The 14,074-nt window shown below is 46.2% G+C and overlaps 1 protein-coding gene across 11 annotated transcripts in view; it reads left to right on the top strand.

Annotated features, from left to right (window-relative positions):
- Positions 1-5,019: 5,019 nt before the first annotated feature.
- Positions 5,020-14,074, top strand: part of ZER1 (zyg-11 related cell cycle regulator) — a 27,093-nt gene continuing 18,038 nt past the window's right edge. The window contains exons 1-2 of one of the 11 annotated variants that reach the window (XM_033122343.1): positions 5,021-5,441; positions 12,699-12,826. The gene's annotated coding sequence lies outside the window, so the exon portion shown is untranslated. Of the gene's footprint in view, positions 5,721-12,698; positions 12,827-14,074 lie in introns of all 11 variants that reach the window. The other 10 variants (XM_033122342.1, XM_033122341.1, XM_033122339.1 and 7 more) reach the window with 10 other exon arrangements.

Genomic DNA, 14,074 nt, shown 5'->3' with positions numbered 1-14,074 from the left:
TTTTTATTTTGAAATATTATAGGTTCACAGGAAGTTACAAAGATAGTACAGATAAATCCTTTGTACTTTTCACCCAGTTCCCTCAGTGGTTTTATTTTAATACAATTTTACCAACTTTGAGGTATAATTGATGTTCCATAAATTGCACATATTTAAAGTGTATACTTTTATACATTTTATAAGTTTACATATATATATATGTAAACTCGTATATCTATACACATATGTATACTCATACGAGTATATACATGTGAAACCGTCATCACAATTAAAATGACAAACACATCCATTGCTCCCAAAAGATTCCTCCTGCTCTTTGTATCTCCTCCCTTCCTCCTCTTTTTGTACCCACTGCTCCCCTCCCCACCCTAGGCAACCACTTATCTGCTTTCTGGCGCTATAGACTAGTTTGCATCTTCCAGAATTGCTATACCCATAACGGCTATACCCATTTACATTGTCACCAACAGTGCACAGGGTTCCAATTTTTCCACATCCTCACCAACACTTGTTTTTCTTCTGTTTTTATGGTCATAGCCATTCTAGTGGGTATGAAGTGGTACAAGTCTTTTTAAGATACGTGATTTGCAAATATTTTCTTCTAGTCTGTGGCTTGCTTTTATATTCTCTTAACAGTGTTTATTTTAATTAAGCTCTTAATTTTGATAAAATCCACAATTCCTTTTATCATATCTAACAAACTTTTGCAGAATCCGATATCATAAGGGTTTTCTCCTACATGTTTTATAATTTTAGGTTCTACATTTATGTCTATGATCCCTTTTTAAAATTTACGATCCATTTTGAGTTAATTTTTGCAAATGATGTGAGGTATGGATCGAAGTGCATTTATCTCCATATGAGTATCCAATTGTCCCAGTACCACTTGTTGAAAAAATTATCCTTTCTCCAGACGAATTACCTTTGCGCCTTTGGCAAAAATCAGTTAATCATATATGTGTGGGATCTATTTCTGGACTCTGCTACATTTCATTGATTTCCTTATTTATCTTTTTGGCCTCACCACACCATATTAGTAGCTCTATAATACTTATATAGCTCTATAATAAGTCCCTAAGTTAGGTAGTGTAAGTTAATCAACTGTGTTTCTCTTTTTCAAAGTTGTTTTGGTTTTTACATTTGGTCCTTTGCATTCTCTACCAACTTTAGAATCAGCTTGTCAATTTATAGGGAAAAAAAGTTGCTGGGATTTTGGTTGGGATTATATTGATTCTGTAGAAGAATTTGAAGATAATTACTATCTTAACATTATTGAATCATCTGATCCATGAACATAATACAGCTCTCCATTTATTTAGGTCTTCAATTTCTCTCAGCAGTGTTTTGTAGTTTTCAGTGTTATAGGACTTGCACATAATTGGTCAGATTTATCCCTAAGTATCTCACTTTTTTTGATGCTATCGTAAATGGTATTTTTTAAATTTTAGTTTCCAAATGTTTATTACTGGAATACACAAAATACTTTTTATTAGCTTTTTAAATTATTTATGATAAAATTAATTTATAATAATTATTTATTATTTTAATAAAAAATTATTTTATTACCATTTTTATGAAATTGATTTATGATAATAAATTATTGTTCATTATTTATTTTTCATTGCTTTTATTGATTTTGTTTCCTGAAATCTTGCTAAACTCACTCATTAATTCAAGAAGTTTTTTTATAGATTCCATAGAATTTTCTATATAGAGTATTGTGTTAATTTCCTAGGACTTCTATAACAAATTACCACAAACTGTGTGGCAATTTACTGTTAAGAATTCAATTTATTCTGTAATGTGTTTATTCTGTTAAAAGTTCTGTTAAGAATTTTTACACCTATATTCACATGGGATATTGGTCTGTAATTTTATCTTCTTGTCATGTTTTTGTCTGCTTTTGGTGTCAAAGTAATGATGGCCTCTTCCCTCCTCTTCAATTTTATGGAAACGCTCTGTAGAAGTTTTATTTACTCCTTAAATGTCTGGTAGAATTCATGAGTGAATTTTTTTGGGTCAACCAAACTCCACCAATAAGAAAACTGCAAATTTTGGAGTACGATGCAACCATTCAAAAGAATTAAACAGGCTATTTTATCATAAAAAATTATAAAAATATATCACAGAACAATTTGTATAGTATGATCTTATTTATATTTTTAAATCCATCTTGCCTTATGAGTTTACATATACACATGCCTATAAATGCATTTTAACAGCTTTATTGGAATGTAGTTCAATACTATATATGTAGAGGGTACATTTAATGTGAACAAATCAGTGGTTTTTAGAATATTGAGTTGTAAATACACAATTATCATACATGAACCATGCAACCATCGTCACTATCAAATTTTGACCATTTCATCACACACACACCCCAAAAATCCTGTACCCATTGGCAATCATTCCCATTTCCTCCACCCTCTCAGCCCTAGGCAACCACTAATCTACTTTCTGTTTGTATAGATTTGCCTTTTCTGGACATATGAATAGAATCATACAGTGTATGATCTCTTATGACAGGTCCTTTCATTTAGCATAATGTTTTCAAGGTCCATCCATGTCATACATAGCATGTATCAGGACTTCATTCTTTGTTATTGACAAATAATATTCCATTGTATAAATATACTGTTTCATATCAGATCCATTCACCAGTTGATTGACATTTGGGTTATTTCCACTTCTTGAGTATTATGACTAATGCTGCTATGAACATTCTCTCTTGGTTAGATACCTAGGAGTAGAATTTCTATGTCATATGGTGGTACCTCTATATTTAGCTTTTTAAGGAATCCCCAAATTGCTTTCCAAAGCAGCTGCACCATTAGGCATTCAATGTAGGAGGGTCCCCATCTAGGCACTTCCTTGACAATACATGTTATTGTCTATCTCTTTGATCATATCCATCCCAAGGATATGAAGTTGTACCGCATTGTGGTTTTGATTTGCGTTTCCCTGATGACTAATGATGTTGAGTATTTTTTCATGTGCATCTTGGCCACTTGTATTTATATCTTCTTTGGAGAAATGTCTAATCAGCTCTTTTGCCTATTTTACATTGGGTTATTTTCCTTTTTATTATTTAGTTGTAAATTCTTTCTACATTCTGGATTACTGTTCTTTTAGACATATGATTTACAAAATCTTCTCCCATTCTGTGGGTTGTCTTTTCACTTTCTTTTTTTTTTTTTTGCAGATTTTTTTTTTTGGGGGGAAGGGGAACAGGACTTTATTGGGGAACAGTGTGTACTTCCAGGACTTTTTTTCCAAGTCAAGTTGTTTCAATCAATCTTAGTTGTGGAGGGTGCCGTTCAGCTTCAAGTTGTTGTCCTTTCAATCTTAGGTGTGGAGGGCGCAGCTCAGCTCCTGGTCCAGTTGCCATTGTTAGTTGCAGGGGGCGCAGCCCACCATCCCTTGTGGGAGTCGAACCGGCAACCTTGTGGTTGAGAGCCCACTAGCCCATGTGGGAATTGAATTGGCAGCCTTCAGAGTTAGGAGCATGGAGTTCCAACCGCCTGAGCCACCAGGCTGGCCCCGTCTTTTCATTTCTTGATGGTGCCCTTTGAAACACAAAAGTTTTTAATTTTGATGAAACCCAACTTGTCAATTTTTTGTATGCTTGGTGGCATATTGAAGAAACCACTGCCTAATCCCAAGTCATTAAGACTTACTATGTTTTTCTCCTAAAAGTTTTAGTTTTAGCTCTTACATATACATACATATTTTTAAAGGACTAAGGGGATACTCACCAAATTGTGAAGAGTGGTCACCTATGGGGAAGGGAATGAAATTGGAGTAGGGCTAGGGTTTGATGGGGATTTTCATTTTTTTCCGCCATACATTTCCCTATTGTTCGGATTTTTTTCTTTTCTTTTTTTTTTTAACAAGCAAGGCTTACTTTAGTAATTTGAAATCAATAGACTTTTTTTTGAAAAAAACTTTTATTTATTTTAAGTATGTTTTTCCAGGACCCATCAGCTCTAAGTAGTTGTTTCAATCATGTTGAGGAGAGCGCAGCTCACACTGGCCCACGGGGGGATCGAACCGGCAACCCTGGTGTTACCCGGTAACCCTGGTGTTCGGGGCATCATGCTCTAACCAACTGAGCTAACCGGCCTCCACTCAATAGACTTTTTAAAGGATTCAAAATTGTACATAGTTACACATGTCAAAAACAAAAAGATACTATGCAGAAGGGAAAAAAATCCACAAAGCTAGTTATTGGAATAGGGGTGGGGGTCGTGTCAAGAAAGGGTTCCTCAAGAAAGCAGCACCTAAACTGAGACCAGAAGGTGAAGGAGTGTGCTGGATACAGATCCGAGTAAGAAAAGTATTTAGTGGGAAAGATACGGTTTGAGCCGATGGGAGAGAAGGATATCATTAAAAGAACAAAAAATGTTTGAAACTGGCTGATTGGAGAATGAGAAGAGGGAAAAGTAAGGAGAGGACAAGAGGCTAAAGAGGGGAGACAGGGGACAGGTATCCTGTCGTCTACGTTAAGTGTTGTAAGGGTTCTAAAATTGACGGTGGTGATGGTTGTACAACTCTGCAAATAGACTAAAATCCATTGAATAATGTACTTTAAATAGGTGAACTGTATGACATAGGAATTACAGCTCGGATTTAAGTTTTGGAAACATCAGTCTGGTACTGTGGAAAGAATGAGGGGAAGGAGCAGGAGGCTAGTGCAGAAACCCCCGAGAAGAAATGATAGTGGACAGAGGCGGGCACTGAGGGGTTGGTCTGAGAGATCCTTAGAACTTGGCGACTGGACCAGGAGCTGATCAAAACGCAGGGGCCGAGGCCGACTCCCAGTTTCCCATGTGACAGCCGAGTTGCCTGGTGGCCCATTAACTAGCTGGAGAAGTAGCATCGCGTTTGGAAGGAAGATGACTGCGTTTGGACGTGTGGGTGTGAATTACCTGTGGAGAACCCAGAGAAGATGTTCAATAGGGCGCTTGGATATAGGGGCTGGCGCTTCGAGAGACGTCGATGCTGACGGGGGAAGGTGGAGTCAGTCCCGCCCTGAACCATTGCCTGGGATCTGGTGAGCCGCAGAACTGAGCGGGACCCGAACCCCGGGTCACACGAGCGGGACCCCCCCAGAGGCCAGGAACAGCCCCTGAGGCGCGTGCTCACCCCTGGGGTGGGTGCCCCATCCGCCCCCTCCTCCCACAGCACACGGGTCCACGGTCTACGAGAGGAGCTGCCGCGGACCCCGGAACCTTCCGCAGCCGCCGCCTACGTTCGCCGCGGGACCCTTCGGAGGCACCGGTTCGCTGTTGCTAAGGGGCGGCCCCGGAAGTGACGCGCCCGGGGTTTGTTGACAGCGGAGGCGGCGGCGACTGCAGGCTCCGAGCCGTAGGAGCCGGATCGGGGGAGGGGCCGGGCCCCGGAGCCAGCACCCGGCGGCCCGCAGCCCTAAGGGCAAGGTAACGGCCACGGGGTCCCCCCGGCGCGACCCCCTCCCGCCCGGGGCTCCTGCCCCCGGGATCCCAAGCTCCGCCCCGCCGACCCCCGTGTTCCCCAGACCCCGGCCCTAGCCTGACGAGATCCCCTGCCGGCCCGGGCCGCATCCTCTGGTCCTCCTCGCCGAGTAAGCATCCCGTCCGCTCCAGGAGCCAGGGGATGTATCTGCGTGCTGCCCCTTGCCCTCCTGCCTCCGGCGCCTCAGCATCGCCTCAGCATCGCAGCTGCAACCACTTGCACAGGTCCATCTCTGCCAATGGTGGGAGGGCTCCCTTCTCTACCCCTGCTGCCAGGTCTGAGAAACGTGCCTTTAAAACTGAGCTCCCTTCCTCCAGAGAGAAAATGACGCCCTGTTGGATGTCACTACAAAATGGGGGATCGGTGTAGGGCTGAAGGGCCAGCCCCTGCCCCTCCTACCTGTTGGACGAGCTTAAGTTCCCCCAAAACAGTGCTTAAAAGCTCAGGGGCGGCTTGGGTTCTGGACCAGCTCCTGAAAGGGATGACAAGGTGCAGAGAAATGCAACAGGGTGGGAAAGGGATGGGGTGGGGTTGCAAACCTGAGGAACCAGGAGCCTGGTAGGTGAGTTGAAAGTGAAACTGACTGTGCCAGCCACTACAGCTCTGGGTGGAACTTGACTTGGCTGCTCTTTGGCCCAAGGAGTCCAAGATTTCCAGTATTTGCCTGTGCCGGCCAGAACGTTTGGTTTTTCAGGGGTAGAGAGATGTCTGATGTCTCCACGGGAAAATCACCCCATAGGATCTTTCCCACAGAATGTTTCTCTTCAGGGTCGAAACGGGCTAGAATGAGCATAGAAGACAGCTCTGAAAAGGGTCACAGGCGCCTATACTTAGAGCAGGAGGTGGTTGCCAGGAGTGAGGGGCCTCTGTTTCAGTTCATTCAGCAAATAATAAACATAATATGTAGGGTGGCCGTGGAGAAAAATAAAGCAGGAAGGGCTATGGAAAGGGCCAGAGAGTAGAGTCACCTTTTTATAGAGGGTGGTCAGAAGAGGTGTCTAATTAGTTGATATCTGAGCAGCGACCTGAGGGAGTGAGGGAGCAGGCCATGCAGCTCTCTGAAGGCACAGCATTCAACAGCAAGTGCAAAGGTCCTGAGGTGTATACCTGATGATTTTAAGAAACAGCATGAGGTCAATAGGGCCAGAGCAGAGTGAAGGATGGGAGGAGTGGTTAATGAGAAGAGTGGATAGAATATGGTGAGGAGGGTATCGGGCTGTCTGTGTGATGCATGGTCACGGGGTGTCTAATGGGGCACCCTTTTACAACTACTAACTTGAAGTGTCTGGTACTTGGAGAAAATACAGATTTGTTTTAGATGACAAATGGCCATTGTGCTCTGGCCTTGAGTTGTAAGTACCCTTTTTCCATCTTTGTAATGACCATTGATGGGATAAATACAAAAAGGACAGCCATAGACCACTGTGGTTAAATCAGATCATGCCACTGCTTCCTTGTTGTGAGAACTTGGACAAGGGACCTTTTTTTCACCTCAGTTTCCTCATCTGTAAAATGGGATTGTTGGGTTAAATGAGAGCTCACACATTAATTGGCACATATAAGTACTCAATTCTAGTAGTTGTGATGATGATGAGAGGAGGAAGAAGTATTTGAATGTGTCTACATGAAAGCCTTTTTTTTTTTGTAGCACCAGCTGGTGGTGTCATCCCTGAGCCAGTGGAATTTTGGGGAACAGTGGCGGAGACAAGATAGAAACTTCCTATTACCCCTCAGTGGGAACAGTGATTGCATATCATACAGGGAGGATGGTAGCTTGTTCCTGGCTTTTTGGCAACAGTGGAAGGTGACAGGGACTTCTTTCTAAAGACCTCAGCAAATCCCCATCCTGCCACATAAAACAGGCAGCATGACAGTGTTAAAATAAATATGACATGAAGATAGGTTGGGAAGGGCAGCATATGTTGGCCTTAGATGTGTGGTCGGGGTGTACGTGGCTGACCTGCTGATGGAGATTGTCGATCCCAGAAGTGCCCAGCAGAGGCTGAGAATTTGCAGCCTGCCTTATAGGGAGTGGAACAGTGGTTGATCTCCCTCCTCACCCCCTAAGCCTGGACTGTGTCATCAGGCCTGGGCCATAGCTGAGCAGGGCAACTGGGCCAGAGGATTTGAAAGTGAAAAGGCAGAGCACTTAGATGCTGAAAGCCAGCATGTTGGGGGAGGCTGTTGTGGCTAGAAAGTCAGAGTGGTGATCTGGGGACCTGGGTTCGAGCCCCAGCTCTGCGGCCGGCTCACTGTGTGAGCTTAGGCAGTCCCATTGCCTGGCGGGGCCTCTGTTTTCCTATCTGTACATTAATTCTGAAGGCTGTTGGGAGGACGAAATGAAACAAGCTTGTGAACGAATTCGGTGCTCTCTAAAGCTCTCTACAAAGGTTAAGAGCCATTCTTGTTATTGTTAGTGTCACCAGGGTTCTGCAGACATATTTTGGGGGTCCCCTAGGCAGAGGGCTTCGGTACCCCAGCTGTTCTTGACTCTTGAAATGTGAGTTCAGAGTCCCACCTTGGGTCATCTATTCAGGGATCACTGAAGCTTCAGAAATATTCCAGCCTCAGAAATTAGCAAAGGGTCTCTCTGAGCATTATTCTCAGGAAATCACTCCATACTTAGTGGTTACCACCTTCTTGCCATCATTTCATGGCATGTCCTCAGCAACCCCACAAGGTAGGTACATTTGCAACATGTTGACAGATAAGGACCTTAATGAATGGTGAGGCTGTAAATATTGCCTGGGCACCTTGTGGAGTTGCAGCTCCTTCACCCACAACCAGCCAGTCACACACTCACTGTGTCATGGAGACGTCAACAATCACACAGTGTCCCTGCCTCAGGAAGCTTCCCATCCCGTGACAAGCAAATGGTATATGCCCACAGGACGGTTACCAGCGATACCCAACCATCTGTGCTTAGTGCCCAAGGATACTCCACAGAAGGCAGAGCTGAGGCTTAGAGAACCGGTTCCCGCCTGTAGCATAATGGTAGAGAGAACCGGGCACTTACCGGGGGACCTTGGGTAAGTCCGTGCACTTCTTTGAACCATAGTTTCTCCATCTGGAAAACAAAATGATAATCCATATGTCCCTCGTAGGTTATTTGTGGCTCCAGTGAGATCATGCACGCAAAGCTCAAACCACTGGGTCTTGAACTAACGAATACATGTATACATGTCGGCATGTACATTACTTTGCCACTCAGCCTCAGCCGCCTCATCTGTAAGTTGTAGATTAGAATAACTCCTGCCTCCTGTGGTTGTTGAGAGAATTCACAGAGTTCTTGGTGCTCAGCGTGGACGTGAACATTAAGGTTCATTAGAAGCCAGGATCCCCCAGACCCCTCTGCCTCCAGGTGGCGCCATCGGGGGGTGATGCACATTCTCTCAGTCCATTTCCACACCTTACTAACGTAACCCACCGTGCAGATTTAGAACCTGCAGGCTGACGGCCTCTTGGGGATGCTCTCGGATCCTCACCTGCACCCCTGCCTCCTGAAGACCCCTGGCACTTGCCCTGACTCCCCTCTCAGCAGCTTCTCACCCCCCATATCGAGCCTGTGATCCACTCCCTCCTGGAAAGCTTCCAGCCTCTGTAAATAGGGCACTTGTTTGGGTTTTCCCCTCAGCTCCTGGATTAATATTTCACAGGATGGGCACTGCTCCAACGCTCAGAGCTTCTGGCTCCCCCAGCCTCTCTGTCGGCGGGGTTTCTGGACGCTGGTGGGGTCCCATGTTCCCTGCTCTGCACCTTAGTTTCTCTCCCCTCCGTTGGATGGACGGAAGACTGAATGGTTTGGTGAGAAGCACAGGTTTGGTTTAGGGTTGTGTCCTACTGTAGAGTGGTTTCAGGCAAACCTCGGTGGCTTCATCAGAAAACGGGAACCATCTCCCTCGTGCTGTCGTGAGGTGTCGTGAGGTGACTCAGGCAAAAGGAAACCTTTATTCCGTTGGTGCCAGGCACAGGCTGGGCACTGAGGACCCAGGAGCATGCAAGCAGCCAAGGTTCCTGTCCTCCCAGAGCTCACGAGCCTAGGATGTGGTTGTTGGACAAATTGTTACACAAATAATGAATTAGCTGCAAGTACAAGGTCCTGGGGGATGCCGTTTTCTTGGTTAAATAGGAGACCATTTGAAATAAAGCCCATAAGGAGCTCAGCGCCATGTCAGGAAGCCGCCAACAAGGAGGTGGCAGCAGCTGCTGCTGTTGTTCTCTCCCCATTGTCCCCCACCCCCAGGATGTCATAGGCTCATGATAGATCCAGTTTTAGAGAACCTGCACTAGTAGTGATGGAGAAAGACACAGGGCTGTTCTCACCACGTGGTGTTCTGTCATAATCAGAGTTACCTCTGTCCCCAGTTGCCAGAATCCCAGGTGGCCGGTGCCTGCCACGAAAATGAGGAACTCTAGGAGGTGGGTGGACAGAGATGGCTGCCTCTGGCGGGTGCCAGGCCTGCAGCGGGATGCAGCACAAGTGGCCGGGCACCCCAGTCCCCAGGCCTCTCAGCCTCGGTGCCAACATGAGGACGGCTCCTTCCTCCAGCTCACCCAGCCCCAACCAGCGCAGTAGGCACTCCCGAAGGCAGTTAGCGGATGGTGCCATCTGCCTGGTTTGTATTTTTGGGGCTTTTGGTGACTTTGGCAGCTGTCAGGGTGGTGTTTCTTCCAGCTGGGGAACAGGTTTGGCAGAACGGCTACCTGGGTGACTGGGTTCAGACCTGCAGAACAGGCAAAGCCCCTGTGGCTCTCTGTTAGGGTCATGAGGGTTCTCTGACACCGGGTGCCTGGCACTCTCTGGGACACAGTGGACAGGGAGGATACGAGAGCATGCTTTGCCTCCAGCTTCTACGTGTGGCACACCTACAAGTCCCATGTCATCCCTTCCACAGGTATATGTTGACACCCTACTATTTGTCAGGCCCGCATGGGTGCACAAAAGCCCTTCTTTTGTCCAGCAAATAGTTGTGAAGCTGGGCCTACAGTACCAGTGCCCCACACCATCTGTCCTCAGCCCGTGCACATGTTTTCCGGCTTCCTAGAACGCCTTTCCCTTCTCTGCCCACCATCAGAATAACTGACTCATCTTTTGGGTAGAAGCCTAAATGTCACTTCCAAGGAAGCCTGTTTGCCTCCTCAGACCAGGGCCGGTCCCCGGCACAGGTATCTAGAGTCCCAGGTATCTCCCTCTCCCTTAGAACACTGGTCTCAGTTCCGTGGGGTGGGTTTGGTGCTTCTTAGGGGGCTGTCTCCCCGTCCAGAGCCAGTGTGCTCCCCAAGGACAAAGCCCTCGTCTGGTGTCTCACCACTGGGCACACAGTGCTCACGAGACGGTTACCGAGGGAATCAATAAATGACCTGTGCTGAGCCCAGGGATGCAGTGCCAGCCGAGACAGCCTTCACAGAGCTGGGCTCCTGGCAAGGAAGCCACGATGATAAGCTGGCATCAGGACAAAGTGTGAGTTGTTATTGTGGGCGTGTTGGGGGCATACTGCAGTCTCACCGTGGCAGGTCAGTGAAGGCTTCCCAGAGGAAATGATGTTGACACTCAGTCCTGAGGGTGAGTAGGCGACAGCAAAGCAAGGAGTAGAGTTCAAAGGTGATGTGGACTACAGTGGTTGATGACGCTTCCTGGAGGAGGGACATGAATGTGTCTTTGGAGGTGGGAGCAGTACTTAGAGTAGAAAGGGAAACATGAGTTGAATTTGATGGTCCAAGTTGAAAGAGAACAGGTCTGAAGGTAAGCCTATTGCCCGTACAATGAAGGAGGCCAAGCCAGAATAGGGGAGCTGTGGGCACCAGGTAGACCAGAGAGCTTCTCATTCTGGAGGCCTTGAGTGACGGCTCCAGGAGGTTGGACCTGTTGGTTTCCAGCAGTGACTGTCTCCCTGCCAGCAGTGTTCCCTCTGGCTCGTTTCCCAGGTAAGAGACTCGGCTGCTGGGCTCTCAAAGGTCTGACAGTGAATGAAAAACAAAGGAAGGCCATCCCCAGGACCCAGGCAGCCTGTTTATTGTGCCTTCAAGGGTGTCACATAGCCAGTGGGACAGCTGACACAGTGGGCCTCATGACAGGAGATCCAGGCCTGGGGAGCACAGGCCTGGAGCTAGGCAGGAACAGACCGTGCTGTACTTGGGGACTAGGGCAGGTGAGGTTGGAGCGGGGTGATGATGATGATAGTTGCTTTTTACTGAGCAGTTACTACATGCCAGGCACCGTGCTATGTCAGTCCATGTTGTCTATACAAAGCGCTCCCTATTTTAAAGAAGAGATTGAGGCACAGAGAGGTGAAGACACTTGGCCAAGTTCACCTGCTCTTAAGCAGCAGGGCTGAGACTTGAAGCTAGGTTGGCCTGACTCCCGAGGTCTTAGAGCAAGGTCCCCAGTAAGTGATGGGACCTAACTTAGGACTAACTGGCGATTCCAAAGGGCATGGTGTTCTGTGTCCGCGCACTGGATTTCCTAAGCAGCCTGGAAGGCTCGAATATGGACGCGGAGGCTCCAAGAAGCCAGGTACAGTGGAGGGCCCCAAACTGCTTCAGAACCTTCCGAGAAATTATGTGATGAAGTCCAGGAGAAAAGGCTCAAATCCCAGTTTGGACAGAGGAGCCTCTCTCTGTGCTCGAGTTTGCTCATCTATAAGATGGTATTGTGGGGCCCACCCGGTGGCTCAGGTGGTTGGAGCGCCGTGGTCTTAACACCGAGGTCACTGGTTCAATCCCCACATGGGCCAGTGAGCTGTGCCCTCTACAGTTAAGACTGTGAACAATGGCTCTCACTGGAGCTGGGCTGCCGTGGGCTGCCGTGGGCTGCTGCGGGCAGCCAGACGACCAGTGACCGACTGCCTCAGCTGGGGGGAGCGCAAGACTCATAATACCAGCATGGGCCAGCGAGCTGTGTCCAACACAACTAGACTGACAGACAATGGCTTGAACCTGAATGGGAGGGAGGTGGGAGGCGGGGGGAAGATGGTATTGTAACCACCATTTATTGTACATTTAAGTCGTGTCAAGCCTAAGACAGCATTTTCCCAACATTTCATTTATTCCAGGAGCCCTGTGAAGTAGGGATTGTTGTCCCCATTTTCCAAATAAGGAAACTGAGGTCCAGCAAGGTTAAGAAATTTACTAGTGAATTGTGGAGTCAGGTTGAAACAAATCTATCTGACCACAGAGCCTGTACTTTTTTTTTTTTATTGAAGTATCACATTAGATAAGGCAAGGCCCACAGTGTGGGTGGAAGTTCGATGAATTTCCACAAGTGAGCAGACCTGTCCCAGAACTTCCAGAGGCCCCGCTGTCACTTTCTATTTGCTGCCTCCCCGCAAAGGTAATCACTACCTTGACTTCTAACATCATAGATTAGCTTTGCCTATTTGTCCCGCTTTCTGATGTAGACTCTGGTAGGAAAATGTTTGGGATTAATTCCTGACTGTCCATGATTCTATAAATGGTTGACTGTTTTCTATCTTGTTCACTCCGTTTGAGTGTGATGGTTCAGTTTTCATTGTCTGTTAGCCACTTATCAAAGCTGAGGACACACCATCCGTTAGATCACCACTTACCTGCACCCCGACTCCCTTCTAAATCTGGACCTCTTTGGTGTCCAGGCCATTTTCTTAACTTTTTTATTGAATTATATATTTTTAAAAGTACACACATCATGATATACAGCTCCCTGAATATTCACAAAGCGAACACTCCTGTATATGCAGCACTCAGGTAAGGGACTAGAAGCTTCTAGCATCCAGCGTCCAGCCAAACCCCCAAAGTAGCCACAGGCCTACTTCTACCACCACAGATTAGACTTCCTTGTTTTTTAACTTAATGGAGCAATACATAAATGGATTCATACAGCATGTGAATATATATTCTTGTGTCTGGCTCCTTTCACAAAACATTGTGAGTTTCGTCCAAGCTGTTGTGTTAACAGTAGTTCATGCGTTCTCATTGCCATGTGGTATTTCATTGGCGAATAGATCATAATTGTTGGAATGTCAGTGGACATTCAGGTTCTTTTCTGGTTTTGGCTATTATAAACGGTGCTGCTGTGAACGTTCTGGTCTGTGTCTTTTGGTGAACATTTATATGTGCCTTTCTGTTGTTGGGTGTGTACCCAGGAGTGGAATCACTGAACGTTGAATATACACGGGTGCCAAAAAAATGTATACAAGTAGACACTTTGGTCAGCGTTGCTCCAGCAGTAGTTGGCCGTAATCAGAAGTGTCTGGATGCTGATGGTAACCACTTTGAGCACCTCTTAGTATTGCAGAAGTCAAATGTGACTTGTATTCATCTTTTGTTATTGGTATATATTAAATATTACAATTTTAATACAGTTTTCCTTTCTTAAAATGTGTATACATGTTTTTGGCACCCTGTATGTGTGTCTTCAGCCTTAATAGCTAGTGTCACACAACATTCCAATTACACTTCCCAGTTCACACTCCCACCAGCAGTGTCCAGTTCACACTCCCACCAGCAGTGTGGGTGGCATCCCGTTGTTCCGTATCTTCATTATAATACAGGCTTTGTACTGCCTTTATTGTTGCTGTTGTTTTCAATAGAGCCATTCTGG

The sequence above is a fragment of the Rhinolophus ferrumequinum genome, chromosome 12 (genome assembly GCF_004115265.2).
Source record: "Rhinolophus ferrumequinum isolate MPI-CBG mRhiFer1 chromosome 12, mRhiFer1_v1.p, whole genome shotgun sequence".
NCBI classification, from domain to species: domain Eukaryota; kingdom Metazoa; phylum Chordata; class Mammalia; order Chiroptera; family Rhinolophidae; genus Rhinolophus; species Rhinolophus ferrumequinum.
This window is presented reverse-complemented; position numbering and strand designations above follow the sequence as displayed.